This window comes from Zonotrichia albicollis, chromosome 4 (genome assembly GCF_047830755.1).
Source record: "Zonotrichia albicollis isolate bZonAlb1 chromosome 4, bZonAlb1.hap1, whole genome shotgun sequence".
Lineage (NCBI taxonomy): Eukaryota > Metazoa > Chordata > Aves > Passeriformes > Passerellidae > Zonotrichia > Zonotrichia albicollis.
This window is the reverse complement of record NC_133822.1, coordinates 37755837-37772351: the sequence shown is the minus strand read 5'-3', so window position 1 is coordinate 37772351 and position 16515 is coordinate 37755837. Positions and strand designations below refer to the sequence as shown.

General features: G+C 39.0%; 1 protein-coding gene across 7 annotated transcripts in view; it reads left to right on the top strand.

Moving 5' to 3' along the window:
• Positions 1-4961: 4961 nt before the first annotated feature.
• Positions 4962-16515, top strand: part of ANO4 (anoctamin 4) — a 180173-nt gene continuing 168619 nt past the window's right edge. For 5 of the 7 annotated variants that reach the window (XR_001333186.3, XM_026798053.2, XM_026798049.2 and 2 more), the window contains exon 1: positions 4962-5577. The gene's annotated coding sequence lies outside the window, so the exon portion shown is untranslated. The remainder of the gene's footprint in view (positions 5578-16515) is intronic. The other 2 variants (XM_014271997.3, XM_005480721.3) reach the window with 2 other exon arrangements.

Genomic DNA, 16515 nt, shown 5'->3' with positions numbered 1-16515 from the left:
GAGATTCATTCCTACTTGTTAATAAAGGTACGGTAAACCTCAAATCAGAAGTTAATAAAGCACTTCGTCTCTTCACAGAGATCATGCATTTTTAATTATTATGTTTTATTTAAATTATTATTTACCTAAACCTCTAAAAGGTCAGCAGTGAGCATGCCAAGTGTTTAACCATCTCTACTATTGTAAGCTCTCAAATGCTTGTCACATGTGCGTGCCTCCTGTCAGCGTGTCTGACCCTAAAGGCCCTTCAAATCTCAGTGGCCTATTCATGACATCTAATGCTTTCCCCCATTTACCTGTGCTGCAAATCCTCCCACCATCTAGTTTACAAATTGTGCTAGAAGTAGGTCTGAATGCAGCTATGAAACAGAATCACTGCACCAGCAGTACACCTGGATACAGGGCAAAAACTAGCAGGGGATGCTCTGTTGGGGCTGCTCTGATCATTTCTCCGTGCTGGGTCCTTCCTCTCTGCTTCAGCACTAACTTCAGGTCATGTTTTGCTTCCAAGTATTTGAAGGATTAATATGGTCACCTGCAATTTGACTAAAGGTCTGACACGGCTTTAAGGCACCTACTTTAGGAGAGGGCTGGAAAGCCCTTTTAAGTGTCTGGGTGCCTGTCTGCTCCTGCAAGGTGGCCCCCCTGCTCTCTAGATGTCAGCTTTCCCCTTATTCCTCTCAGGACCTAAGCATTGCAGCCTCTCCATCCTGTGTGACCTGATGTAACCTGCCTGTCTCCCTGCAGGTTAGAAAAGTCCTACCAACTCCTCTCTAGTCTTCACTCTGAAAAGGATCTCTGTGATCTGTATGTGAAGAATATATATCTATATCTATCTATATATAGATATAATAACTTTTTTTACTTGCTTTTTAAAAGCTTTTTAAAGGCTTTTTGTTATTTCTGAATTTTCACCAACTTTATCTCGCTATCTTCTACTGCTGCTGGTTCAGGGGTTAAAATTATTCATAATGATAGTTTTTTTTGGGCTATCATAAAACTTGTTTTGCTGTTATGAATTTCATTTACTTAGTTAAGGGAATAGCTGGAAATAAATGGAATATTCTGTACCATTAAATTGCAATCTGTTAAGAGTGCTTTAATTGCTTCATATGTTAGGACACTTGTTTCTTGTTAGAGTACATGGTATAAAATATAGTTAATATGGAGGTATGTAGAGGTAGCATAACTGATCTTTTTAAAGTTTTAAAATATTTAATCATTGACTATTTAATATTTTCCCCCTTTTTTGAAGAATAACTTTAAATCAAAACTTTTATTTGTTGGTCTATGTATGTTTACAGCTTATACCTACAAGCTTGGGCTTCAGACAGCAATTGATTTGTGAGAGCCCTCTTGAAGTTGCTTTAACAAAACCTGTTCTTTAAGAAATATTACCTGTCTATAATTTTCTTACTTGATTTATGGAAAGTCTTATTGTGAGGTCCTGAGTTGGAGACAAATGATATTGTAGATATTGGAACTGGTAATGATATTCTTGGTATGAGTTGTGTCCCTCAGCTACCTCTGTCTGGTATTGATTTTACTGTTCCTTTAGGAAGGAGAAGAGGTGGGGAGAACATTCTCACTGTCTCTTCGTTACAAAATTGTAGAATTTTGAGGTGTTTTCATGTGGATCTTTTTGGGGTTTTTGGTTTTTTTTTTTTTTTACAAATGTGGGTACATAAGCCACTTGTGTGTACGTGGACAACCACAATGAAGCTATTTCCCTCATATAAAGCATCCGGGAAAATTCTCAATAAGTGAGACAATCCCTAAGTAGCATCTGGCTACTATTCCCTAGATAAAATCCTTTTAGGGAAAGTCTCTGGAATGCAGACAGGGCCATTACTGATTTTTCAGCTTAAGGATGGCTAAGAGACATAGGTTTGGGGGAGTTTCTTGAGGTTTTGGGGGTTTCTTATGAACAGCTTTTCTGCCAGGGGTTTTGGCTTTATCATTGAAAAGCTTGCTTGTTGTTTGCTTTTTTAAATTGTTGTAGCAAATGTCTTTGAAGCTCTCTTACCAGAATGAAGATGCCTCAGTGAGCAGCAGCCATTTCTCTCCACGCAGCCTTGTCAGCTCTGTGCTTCCTCCCACCTGCATTAGATTGAAACTTGCACTGCAGAAATTGAAGTCCCTCTAGATGATTACTTATTCTCTATTCCTGTATCTTGATATTTTTAGTACTTCAGAAATGGCTGTATGGAATTTTTTTTTATTAATGGTCATTTTGATTTTGCTGAACTAACATCTTCTGCTTGAAGTCCATCATACTTTTTAGCTTCCTTTCCATATGCATGTGTTGTTCAGAACCTCCCTCATGCAATTTCAAGTGATGTAGCAGCAACATAAGCAAAAGCTTTGGACCACCCACTTTTCTTGAAAAAGAGATTGATAAAATTTCTACTTGAATTGACATTGATAATTCCTGTTTCATGGCTAAGAGATTTGAAAAATGAAGTAACTTTTTTATAATTATGAAATTTTTGTTTGTCTGGAAATCATTTAAGAACATTTATGTTTTCCAAGGAAATGACATTTTGAAGAATGAATTCTTAAAAATAAAATTATATTAATTTCATAACTGTAAGATCAAAAGGATAAAATAAAAAAATTGCTGTATTGACAGCCATCAATATTAATGACTGTTTAATTCAGTAGAAAATAAGTAAGATTCCTCTTATAACTGGAAGTAACAGTATGTCAGGAATTTATTTTTTTGCTCAAAATGTGTTGGTCTGTTAGAGGTCTGATGTAGAAAAGCAGAATTTTCCATGACAATATTAAAAGCAGATATATTCAGTAAATAATTCTGTTCTGTATTTAAAGGGAAAACTGATATCATAACCTGAAATACTTCATTCCAATACTCAGTATTGGTGTATTTCTAATTAGAAACCACCAAGTATTTTAGAATAAGTAGAAAGATAACTTGTTTTATAGTACTTTAAAAGAATTGTTTAAATTCCTAATTGAGCTAAAAAAAGAAGATCCTGAAAAATTGCAAAGGAGTCATATGACAGAGGAAAAGATCAGAAAACATCTACATTTACCAATATGACAACTAAGCAGGGATTTTTGCCAATTCTCAATAGATCAATATAGAGGTTAAAAAGCTGATAACTGAAAGCACTTCAATTTCATGCTTAATAAAAATAGAAAAATCAGAAAGTTGAAGGATATTCAAGTTGAGCAGTACCAAGAGCTAATTTTCTGAAGTCACTTTCAGGCAGGATAAAGTTAGGAGAAAGTTGTTGCTCTCACCACCCTCCTCAACACCAGGCATAACATCTGAGCTTGGGAACACTCACAGAGGTCAAGTAGTAATCCTTCTTTAGCATTGCAGTCTGTTTTGAAAGTTTATTGCAGAGTTTAAATGTGTTTTCTTCTGCTGCTTCCTTCTTTTCTCATGTTTGCACCTATTTTGGCTATATTTTTAATTTTGGTTACCTATGTATGTGTTATTATCTGTATATATCTTAGTGCACTAGTTGGAAATGGTAATTACCCTCCTTTGTCATTTGCTCTTTTGATCTGCCTTCACCTGTGCCATACTCCCTCTTGAGAAGATCTCGTGTCTTTTGGGCAAATTATGTTTCTGAAAAGAAAGGAATAAATATCATGCATGTCCTGTTGACAGTATGAAACCAGCTAATTAAAACCTAAATAAAATGTAACAAAGTAATGGGTCTTCCAATGTTCTATCATTGGAGGGGACAATATTTTATTGAAAACCTAAAACCAAGCCAAAACAAAAGAGAAAAAAAATAAAACATACAGAAAGGTGATATCTTCTGACCAATATGGGATGATAGCCTAGTGTTCTGCTGTTGTTGCTACTGAAATTTGTATGGTCTTGCCCTATTTATACATTCAAACATTCTGGAACAGATTAGTTGTATTAAATTGGCCTTTAGATTTTTATTCTGTGCTTCAAGATGTAGAAGCTGTGATTTACTATCTTTATTTTAAATGTTGTTGTTTTTGTTGTTAGGCCTCCTCTTTCCCTGATAGGTTTATGCTGTTACCTGGTGTGACCTACAAGTACCTGACACTGATCAAGTAATGTGGGAGACTCTGCTGGGAATGCTTTGATGTCTGTTTTCCCCATACTCCCCCCTCACACTACATAGCCTTTTTGTCTTTTGAAATGTGAATATCAGATGTATAATAGTCATGATTACTTTGTGATACAGCAAAAATTCATGACTGACTGTTCTAAAAATGTTTTGGAAAGGTAGACATCTAACTTTTTCTACTGGCAGTGTGTCAACTTTAATTAAACACAAATTTCCATCCTGTATTTATGTTTCCTCCACTATGGACTGCATTGTGAGCAGGATCAGATTAATTTCTCCCTCCACTGTCAAATGCAGCCACTTGTAACTTAGAATCAGGAACATCCCTTGTAGCAGCTTTAAATCTGACTGCACCACTTGACTGCTGACTTGGTTCAATGGTTTAAATACCATAGGAATAATTCCCTCCAGATCCTGGATATCATTACTGAAAATTAAGTAGAGGTCTGGGTTTTTTTAAAAATCTTTTTTTTTGGTGTCAAACAGTATGGTAGAAAGCAGCAAAACACTTAATCCAGTTGTCAGCTTGGCAGGTGCAGGGAGAGGAACTTTGCTGGTGTATTTTCTGTGGGTTTGATGCTGTCTGCGCTCTGTGGGTGTCATATCAAAACCAGCGCTGGCTCTAACAGGGCCATTCACAACAATGGGACAGCGCTGTAAAATTTGATACAGACTTCTTTTTTCTTCAAAAAGATACTTTTGAAGAGGAAACAACATTAATGTATGTTTTACATAGGGGAGGTACCGGCTAATAAAATTACAAGGTAAGTGACTGATACCCAAACCTCCGAACTTTTCTTGCCCCTGTAGGAGTGCAGGGAGGCAGCAAGCACAGCAAGCCTGTCAGAGCACAGCCGGAGGAGCCTGTGCCTGTCTGGGCGCTGCAGCCGGAGGAGCAGGCACAGAGCCCGAGGGTGCTTGGTTTCCCCGTGGGTGGGTGCAGAACACCCGCGGGGCCGCGGGCACGGAGCCCCGCTGGTGCCGGGCAGGGCAGGACCGTGCCGGCAGCTGTCGCGTCGGGCTGCCCTGCCTCGGACAGCTGTCACGCTGCCACCCCTCGGTCCTCTGATTGGGTGCTCCCAGAGACTGATTGCGAATGCTGATGCCGCTTCTGTGGTCTCCTTTCCACTCGGAGGAGAAATCTCTTATCCCCACCCCCAAGCCCACCTCTAGGATGTAAGTAATGGTGAGAAGATGAGGATGAAAACAGAGCGCTGTGAGTGACTGGAAATCCAGCAGCCCGGTTTAGCTGCAGTGTTATGTAGGAGTCGTTTCCAGACTTCTTACCTTTGGTTTTTCGGCACAAACTGCTTGCAGGTTTTCGAAGGCTGTGAAAGGACTTACCGTTTGTGTGTTTGTGCTTTCTGTGCATCAGCACATTACCTTGCCTTTCCCCTGGACAGCTGTGTTCAGAGCTTCATGTGGGAATCTTTCTACTGAAGAGAGATAAAAAGGACCCTTAATTTGATTCTCTTTGGATCTTTCTATTTTTATGGTAAGTGCCAGCATATATTGGCTGAGCGTAGCTTCTTTGCTGCAGTGCTCGTGCTCTCTCCCTCTCCCTCCCCCTTCCCCATCTGTTTTTCTCCCCCGGTAGTCTTAGATAAGTCTCGTGACCTTCACTTAATATCTAGTCATAATTTTCAGCATCTTCGTAGCAGATGCTGGCTAAGTAAAATGCAAGTTTTCCCTTTATTTTGCTCTTTCCCTGCTCTGACCCGCAGCTCTGAAGTATTGACTGCAAGCTGAGTGCTGCCTGTTTGTCCTTGAAAGGGGAGGCTCGAGCATTGCTCCCGATTGCCTGTGGCAGCAGCGGGATACGCTTCTGGGGAGCTGCAATAGACCCTGGGTAAAGGTGACAGGCTCTCCTCTCTAGGTCTGTACCCCTGCACTGAGGGCACAGATGTCCCCTGCTTCAGCAGCCACCTAGAAAACTCTGGAGCCCCTCAGTGCTCAAGCGTGAGCATACATGTGGTTTGAGCTGGTGTTTGCTCTCCTTGGCATGGGACAGATGGGCTCTTTCAGCATTTTCTAGATAAGCCTATGTCATCAGGTGTTTTGAAGTTGGACCTTTTGCATCTTACAAGTGCAGAATAGCTGGGACAAGAAGTTACAGAATAGGCAACCTAATAACCCTCATCCCTACCCAGTCCTTACTGTTGCAAATTGTTAGCTTTTTGAAGTGCTTCTACATCTCTGCAGTAGAAAAAAAAAAGTGTTTTTAAATGTCTGAAAATCTGTTCTGGCTTAATTTGTGCTCTAAGCTGTTTTAACAGCTTTGATTTTATAAATAGGAAAGGTTGTTATTTAGTCCACAGTAAACTGTGCCCTTAGTTTTGGTTGTTTTTTTGGTTTTTTTGTTTTTCTTTTCTAGTTTGGTGTGTGAGATTTAAAGTAAAGCAAATATACAGTTTTGGGTAGGTAGATGTTTTCATTTGTTTTTGATATGAGAGCATTGCAAAAGTATTTCTTTTAACTTAAATGTGTTTCATGCTGTGGATTCATTATGTGGATTGACTATGCATAGCCCTTACAGACTGCAGGAATAATAAAGACTCTGCTACATCTTGAAAGGTCCACTGAAGGCATAGATATAGCACTGGCTCAAACTTGTCACAGGGTGGTCTGACTTCAAGCAGAGCAAAGAGGAAATGTGTTCTTATACCTTTGTTTTACTGAGGTAGGATAAGAATAAAGCTTTTATTCTGTCTCTGCATTGCCTTTTCTGGGTTTAACAAGAGATATGCTGGTGTCTGGGAATTTTTTCCTGGTGACTTAATAAAACAATTTAGTTCCTGATTTATCCTGTATTTCAGAGAGTTTTGCTTCACATGAGCTGATCAGTTGAATAGAGTTTGTGTACCTCATTTTCCCTCCCTAATGAGTAAAAACTTTAGAATACTGCTGTTATTTTCAATACCCTTAATTTCTTTTCTGTACTTGGGTGTAATGTCCTGTTGTATTGACAAGCATGCATGAGTGTGGTGGGGGAGAGAGAACCCCAAGTTAGACAAGAGGCACTGGGAGGGAGGAGGAGGAGGAGGCTTACCCAGATCTGCAGGTAGAGGACTTCATGGTGCAGTGAGGTACCTGCTGCATTGCCCTCAGAACAAGCAGGGATGGCCAGCACGTAGCCAGACCTCAGTGCTCTGAGTCATCTCCCCCATCAGATCTTGGGTTTTGGTATCCTGAAGAACCCATTGGTGCAGTTGATCCTGAGCCTGGTTTCCCTTCTCACTGATGCAGTGAGGGCATGCTGCAAATCTCCTACTCTGGCAGGGAACAGACCAGTTTTGGCGATTGTGCAGCTCAAGGAACTGCCTAAAAACCTTTTCCCCTAGAGCAGCCTTCCCCAGTGTCTCCTACAGAAAGGCTTTGGCACTAAGACTGGTCTATGTGTTACTTAACTCTTTTATATCAGTAATGAAGGTGCCTGGGTTTGTTCTCTTCCAGTTTCAGAGAGTGCTGACACTATGGCAGCAGCAAAGAAACTTTTTGTTGTGCAAGATATGCAGGGCTCCTGGTAACACACACAGACAAGCAGTCTGAGACCCTGCACAACCTGCAGGTTGTGATAGTGCTTTGGAGGAATTAGACTTAGGCTTTTCTTGATTAAATGTAAAAAGTAATTTTGTGCATGCATTTGAACTTGGAGTTTTTTACCGTTTTCTCCATATAAAATTGTTGTAAACCTAAAAAACAAGGGGTTTTGCAAAATGCATGCACCGCTTAAAATATCCTGAAGACCTCACAGTTAATTACAGAACTTCATGCTATTATGTTTTAAAATATTATTATAAATTCAGATATTCCTATGCCCTAAAATAATCTACATTCCTACCCAACAATTTACCAGAAGTGTGGTTGTCACTCAAAAATTACTAATGTTTAGATAAAATAATCTTGTAAGAGCTAATTTTGAACATAAGTGCATAATCATATCTGTCTTTTCCCATAGAAGTTTAAAAGCCAAAGTGCATACTGTAATGTGCTTTTGCAATAACCTTGAGGCAAAAGGAAGAGAGGAAAATGATCCTGAAGTATTTTCTCCAGTTTAAACTGTATGAGCTTGCATGTGATGTTCCAAATGCATAGGATGTTTGCATTTGGAACCTAACATCTGTGTACTGCAACAGAGAAGTCTATGCATCTAAAATCCTTGCCAGCACATCCTGTTGCAGGATAAAGGCTTGAAAAATAAAGATACAATCCTCTGTAACAATCTTGAGAGGTATAGAGAAGAGTGAAATTCCCCATATTACATGAAATTCAAGTAGGTAGATGTGCTGTTCATTTCTTGGGAATTCTGTGAATGCTGTAGTAGGGAATGCATGCATAGTACTTCCTTGTTTCACAGCGTGGTGTCATGTTAATTCCTTTGCAGGGTGGCTGAAGACTGCATAGAAAACAACTGCAGGGAAAGAAAAAAAAAAAAGCTCTGTTCCTTAGCCAGCCAAAATCACCCAATGGTCTGATGAAGTCATTGCATTTTTTTTCTTGTATATGATCAAATACTCAAAAATATACATTTATGTTGGGAATATAAATTGGTATGTTTTTACAGAAAGCTCACTCATTTATCCATACTGCTTCAGTAATTTTATGCTTTTCATCCGCTCATATCCTTTCTGACAAAACTTATGCAGACAGCTATTGATTATCACTGGCTGAAGAACTCAGGCAGGGAATTAGCCATGCTCCAACTTCCCTCTCTGCCCCAGACTGGAAAGAAATACTGAGATATGCATGTTGCAGAGCTGAAGTCATCGGTACCAGCAGCACTCTGGCTGGTGATATTTTTTCATGCTGTATCAGTTGTGCTTTTACCTGGCTGTTTCTTCATCCATCCTGACCCACTAATGAGCCCATATGAATAATCAAAAGCCAACTGCACCTTCTAGGCTTTCTCCCTTATTCATAGAGCTAACTTTAAAGGTGTTCCTGGACATTTTATCCCACTTAATCTGCAGATTTTGTCCAGGATGATTTCAAGGACTTTGTAACTCTAATGTTGCAGGTATTACCAAGCTGTCTCTATATGTTTTGCAGCTTTAACCAGTGAGCTCTCTTCAGTGCAGTTGCTACTTTTGCAGTGTCTGGAAATGCTGTGTGTGAGCACTGTGCTGCATAATGTGTCAGAAGTTTAGTGCTTTGGGGAAGTGCTGGGCAGGGTGTGTGTGTGCTACGTGCTGGCTCTATGTCAGCAGAGAAGGATTAGCTTTCAGATGTTGGTATGTGTGTCCTGTGTCTCCTGTGCATACCCTGCCTTCTTATAAGTGCTTGCATCCTTTGCCTGTCATATCTCAGGATGGGATTGCATTTTCTGCTTTTGTACAAGTGCAGAGTGCAGATCTGTCTGATTCTTCATGGAAACCGTGGTCTTTCATTTCGTGTCGTGCAGGTTTGTTTTTATGTAACTTCTGCACAGGAAACACTGGGCAATCAAGTGAGAGGTGTTTGTGTGTTACAGAACTTTCTCCTGCATAGCAAAAGTCACAATTATATTATTCCAGTCTCAATGTGGTAACAATGGAGCAGCACTAGGCTTGTTTGACTTGACCAACTTTAGCTGTTTGCATTCTGGTAATGTGAGATTGGTTTAGAATAGAGAACTTCTCATTGTATAATATGAGGAAAAATAACAGTTCTGTTAGGATTTATGGGTTAGTTCTTCAGTATTCTAGTAGAAGGGATCTTGGCACTGGAGCAGGCAATGCAAGTGTTTTAATCTCTATGAAAAACATCCTGAGCAAGATGAATATCTCTAAAGCTGCAATTACATCCCCAAGTAAAGGAGCTAATGGTGTGCAGCTCTCTGCACATGCATGGATTTTGCTCTAGAAAACCACAGATCTAAGAGAATGTTTTCAGAAAAGCCCCATATTTCTAAGAGCTGTATGTAGATACTAATAATGCTGCAAGACCAATCCTTCAGAACAGTTTCCCTTTATGACCTCGGGAGAAGTTACAGCAGTCTAGCCTCCAAATTCAGCTCTGAGAGAAGACTACTTCCCACCAAATTGTGAACTTTGAACATAAATCCAGAGATTTCCAGACTCATCATTTGCAATCTGATTGTCCAAAGGGAGGCTTGCTGTCCATGAACTTTGGACAACTTTGTCCCTCAAAAGTCCATACTACCATAGATAAATATATTTTAATAGAAAAAGAGATTGAATCTTATGAATGCATTCTCTGGACATAAGTGAGTTCTAAGATTCCAGGATTATGTAGTTATTGATGATGATCATAGGAGATGAGTTTCTTGTGCTCTCTATAGAGGTAGAATACCAGAAATTTGCACTTCCAGAGGGTAGTTGAAAATATGCTGCAAGAGATGTCCTAATCTTCCTTAGAAAATTATTGCTGTTTAACATGAAGCTAGGAAGAGTAGGCTTCTGTATAACTTATCTGTAGGGTTTATGTCACTAGTGCTGGGAGATTATTAAAATAGTGCCGGCATCAAAACAGCTTTTCTACCTTCATCCATTTGGTCTTGTTGCAACCCCCTGCAGTATTGACATTAATTTCCTATTTTACATAGTGCTTGCAGCCTTCAAATATAGAAATTTTTTTCTGCCTTCCTTCATTTTTAGACAAGGAAGTTAATTAACAAAATCACTTGAGAAGAGAAAGACAGAATCTCCTCTGAGCCAGTTTGCTGTATGGAAAAGCTGGTGATTAGCTGTCTTGGTGATTAGCTGTTTTGGATCAGCAGGAGATATATTCCCATTTCAGATAATTTTCTTTGAAGAAACTGGTTTTCATTAAGATTAAGCATAATACTTTATACATGATGTATTAGACCACCAGAGACTTTTTCTAAATGGGTTGATAGTTCTTAGGAAACCACTCCCAGCAAAATGCCAGTTAAAATCCAGAACTTTGTGAAGTCCATTAGTATTTTTCTATATATCCTGGTAGACATACGACCTCTTTACATCTTGTTCATCTATCCCCCAGCCTCAGTTCAATTCTTTTCTTGTTTGTGCTCTGTGTCACTCACTTGCCACTGTTTTCCCTTGGTATGTACTTTTTTTGCCTTTTTACATATTGATTTGCCTTCACATTTTTCTTAATTTTGGTTTTCTTTTGTATTGAGGGCTGGGGAGGGTTATAACCATGCTAGTTGCCATCCTGTGCTGAGTTTCCTCTAGGCAGAACACTGCTCTGATTCAGTGCCTCGGGAAATGCAAATATTGTTCTTTCAGTGTTTGTAAGACCTTGCTCTGCAGTCCCAATATGTTGCGAACCATGCAAAGAAAAATGGAGAACAAAAGGCAATGACAAACAGGTTTGGCAGGACAAAAGACCTGGAACTTAGGAGTCAAGTAAAATGTCATCCTTGCTAATATGAATATTCTTTTCTTCATCTAGCAGGAAAATCATATATTTTGTAGCTGTGGAATCTGAGATCAAAGAACCATAGCAAAGGAGAATTAAGCAGGTGATACTGGTCTGAGTTATTTCAATCTGTCTGCAGTTTCATGCAGACATTGCTGCTTTGGTTTATGTTTAGTGTTTTTGAGGGTATTGCCATAAAAATTCTTTATTTTAGATGAGGGGGAGAAAATTAATTAAGTTGAATGCTCCTCTACCCTCAGGGAAAAGAAAAGCATTACCTCTTTTAATTTCTTGTTGTCCTTTGTTCCCAGAGAAATATCTGCAGCATTTGATTTTCTAGACTATGTCATTTAAATTAACTTTTTCAGACTGGTGAAAATTCCTGATCTCATATAAATTAAATACAAGGTACTCAAGTTTCTACCCACAGACTTTTGGTTTGAGTGATGCTGTGTGCTGCTAATATTTGTTCTATTCTCTGCCTCTTTATGATAACCACCAGATGAGCCTAGGCATAAGAAGTCCTTTTAAACTGGTCACACTGAAATTGCTGTTGAGCCATAGAAAATTTCCCTATTTTCCTTTGTAGGATTTGTGATTTGGATTTCAGAAGTGCCTTGGCAAAAGATTGGATAGCCTTCTATTTGAGCATGCTTCATGAAGTTTACTTAGTTTATATTTCTAATAATAATAGACTGAATTATTCTGATTAGCATCTTATGGTGCAATTCTGATGATACAAACAGGTTTCCATCAGTAGTCAGTGTCCCATGAAGAAGTTGTTACTGCAACTTCTCATTGCACTGTTGTCACCTGGAGCAGTTCTGCAAAAATATATGTGTTCTTATGTAAGATAATACTACCTTATTTTCTTTCTCTACCTAAAAACTAACATGACTCAATTGTTTTGTGGTTACTATATTATGTTAATATATGCCACAACTTTGACAAAATTTAGGTCTAAATTATCCAGTTGCTTCCTGTAAAGCTCAGTGAGATCAGCATTCAGGTAACACTTTTTCTGCGGTTTTAATTCTGCCTCTTATATTTCTGCTTCTATGTCTGATCTTATTTCTTACAATTCTGCATTTTGTGCTTCTGCTTCTTGCTGGACCTCCTGTCCTTTGACCCTCTTCCAAGCTCTGCTCGATTCCCCCTCCAGCATTTCTCTGTCTGCTCCTTCTGTTCCTTACCTGCTACTCCAGACTGTGTCCAGGTGTCCCACTCACATAGTGGCGTTTGGTTTTCACTTGAAATTTTGAGCCTTATTGAAAATATGAACTCAGACCACTGAATTGTGGTACTTCAGCAGCACTTGTTGTGCAGGTCACCATTTTTTGCAGCAGCAACCAAAACTTTCTATGAATTGTTTGTTAAACCATGCAGTGGGTGTTGCCAGTGACATTACAATGAAGAAGAGGGGGCTCAGATTTCAATATTATTAAGCCATTTCCTTACCTTAAGATACACTGCTTGAATTGAAATTTAATATATGTTGCAGTGAGGAGGCATAATAGGTCTGTGCTTGTCCTGATTCTCCTTGTGTGAGGTTGGGTATCACCTCTGCTTCTAAGTTGAGAAGGGAGATAGGTCCAGGATATGTATTCCCTTTCAGTTCCAAGAGGGACAAGGGAAGAAAGAAGGGAGATGGATGTGGCACATATCCACTGGGGTTTGGGGTGGGTTTTTTTGTTGGTTTTTTTGGCGTTTGGTTTGGTTTTGGGTTGTTTGTTTGTTTGTTTGTTTGTTGGTGTTTCATTTTCTTTTTGACATTTTGCTTCAGGATCAGATTGTGATGAAAGAAACTGTCCGTTTGGGTATTTCTATGTGCTTTCAATTATCATGTGATAGCATGGCAATTACTGCACAGTAACTTGTTAGTTGTCAAAAATTCAAGTGTCTCATTCAAGATCACACAGAAACATATGTCTTGGTTCAACCCAGGACTCTTGAAACCTGTGCCAGTACCTTGCCAGGTTAGTCTGTTTTTCCAGAGTGACAGCATAGGAGAAATGAAAATTTTAATACTAACAGATAATTCTAAATAAGCTGCATTCAAATACACAAGGTAAAGAAAAAGCTTTCAGTCTTCTAGTTTCTAAAACAAGTAAAGGACCTAAAATAATTTTTTTCAAAATTAAAATGTTGGGTTTTTTTTTTAAAGACAAAATCATGTTGTTATGGAGAGTGGAGAAATATTTAGGATATTTCCCCAATAACTTTGATAACGCTGCAGCTTGTCACTGCCTGTCTAAAAATTCCAGTTATTTGTTTCCAGGGCATACCATGATGCCTGGTTAGTTTTTGATGTGCTCTGATTGCAGTGCACTCCAGGCTAAGTAACTTGCAATTGTTGTGTTTCTCTTTCACTGTTGTCAAGCATATGTTGTGTTTGCTGAATGGAGTCCAGGGGAAAACGTGTTCTGAGGCCACACTGTCAGCACTCACATTTTTTGAACTGCACTTTTAGAAACGTCTGTAAGCCTGTCAATCAATTTTAAACTTTGGGTATGGCATTGTGAGTATTTCTTTGCACTCTTGGATGATAGCACTGCTGGTTTTATTTTACTGAATATCGTGGGAGGAGGCAGCTTTGAGCATTTAAGAATTATTAAATGCCAGAATATTGGTTGCCTGTATTTATGTGATATCCTGGAGATTTTAGTCATATGTTGACATGCAATGTTTTCCTTGAGTTATCTTGGTTTCTTTTTATTTTACTTGTGAAATATTTCATTCTATGATCCAAACCAGGCTCAAAACAAAAATTTCCTGATATTTGTATTTTTATTGCAATCATCACAATTTCTGCTAATGTTCAGATGGCAAACAGTTATCCTTCATAGAAACTGTGATGTAAGAAGATATTATTTCCATTCTTGGTGTCATCTGTTCTTATTACTTCATTAATAAGGAGCTGAGGTTTTTGATGTGAAAGAGAGAAATGCTCATTAGCTTAGGGTCCTGAATGTAAAACATCAAGGGCATGATTTTTTTCATGTCTCTATCACATTATAATGTTTTATATAATAAAAATAAGGCTTCAGTGGGCACTGACTGTAGCTATGAGCACCATAACTTTGGTGTTGTCTGCTGGGTTCTTGGACAGTGATATACCCCCTCTGAAGTTATTTCCTTAGCAGCATAGAAAGCAGAGGAGGGTGTGCAGTTGAGTACCTCAAATTAAAACCCAAATTCTTTGATCCTGAGACCAACCTTTGTCTTCATGCAGTTTCAATGTGTGTTTCTATATGGCTCTTCCTGCACACAGAGGCCAGGTGGAGCTGATGCTTATCACAGAAGTCCATCCTGAGTACACACTGAGGATAAAAATTTCTGTGTGGTCTGAAATTAAAACTCATATCATGTTGCATAAGCACAGAAGTGCTGAGTCTATTTCACAGATGCAGCCTTAATCCTGGCACTTCTTAGGCACTTGACACTGTAAACTCAACAGCCTTCTAATATAGTTGTCTTATATGTCAACACCTAAACATTTTAAAAGACTTCATAAAATCCAGTATTTTCATTCTCTGATATTGAGAAAAACGTTGGTTGTATATGTAAGGTATTTGAGAGCTTCAATTTTCATCTTCCTTGTCTTGAGCATGGTGAGGAGTCAGCTTGGTAGCCATGGTTGACATTCCAGGGCTGGGAGAACTGTCAGAAGATGGAAGTACCTATTTTGCTACTAAACTCCCTGTTGATGGCATTTTAATGGAACTAAGTGTCCTCTACTGCCACAGACCTTTTTATCTTGACATTCTGCCTCCTTCATGGTGGGACGTGACTGCTAGCTGTGAGATCCTGGGAGAGAAGGTCTCTACTCTTCTACCATTACAGTGATGCCCTTGAGCTGTAAGAGGGGAAAAATACACCACACCAATTGCTGACAGAAAAAAAAATAATTAGGCAGCCTAAAACTTTAGGTAATCTTATTTTTTTTATAGTAATGACCAGCTCTCAGAGGTAGGTAGATAGATAGGTAGGTAGGTAGATAGATAGATAGATGGATGGATGGATGGGTATTCACAGAATCAATTAGGTTGGCAAAGACTTCAGAAATCATCAAGTCCCACCTGTTGACCTACCACCAGCTTGTCGATCAGACCATGGGGCTGAGTGCCGTATCCAGTCTTTTCTTAAACACCTCCCATCAGCAATGGTGACTCCACTATTTCTGTGGGCAGCTCATTCCAATGCCCAACTCTTTCTGCCTTACCCTTTCTTCATAATGTCCATCCTAAACCTAATTTTCTCTCTCTGAATTTCCAACAAAGTTGCTTTTAAATTTGCCTGAGCAGATTTCCCAAGTCAGAAATGACATTTTACATCTCGAGGCATCTGTGTTTGTATATGCATGGTTAGTGATTTTATAGCATATTCATTGATGTGGTTAATACTTTAAAGCTGCTTTTTAAAATGAAAAATTGATGTTGATTAGCTATTATGTGAGCACAAATTCTATCTTTACAGTTTCAGTGTTATAAGTAAATCCAGTTAAATTGTGGAAGTGTTTTCATTCCTTCTCATTAACATAGTTTTAGCAAAGGGCTTTACACAAGTAGTAAAATTGCAACTGATCAAGTCCAAAAAAAATTTGAAAAAATCTTCTCTCCTGCTTTGTGTTGTGAGTAAAGCAATTAATACATTGCTTATGTGCCCTTGAAAATAGCCTGGGCACTGTCCTGTTTCAGAAGCTTTGCCAGCAACTGGCCAGTCAGCCAAGGTTACGGGAATGCAGATTTTGAATCAGCAATTGCCTACTAAACACTGCTGGAGTGTTGTTGGCAGGAAGAAGTCACAGCATGGCATCCTACAGTACCTGTGGCTTTGTGGTGGTTTGTCACCTGCATTTTGCTGTCCCAGGGCAAGAACAAGAATCCTATTTAATTCATAATCCCAGGAAAGGGCTTGAACCTGTCTCTCTGTTGGGGTCTAGTTTATACCTTACTCTGGCTGCAGCTGAAGGAGCTGCACGAGCTAATTTTTTTCTGCTTTACAATAATTTCTTTAATTACTTTAGGGATTGAGATATATCAGGGGGAATATAGTGGCCTGAATACTCTCTGAAGCCAAAACCAGAGAA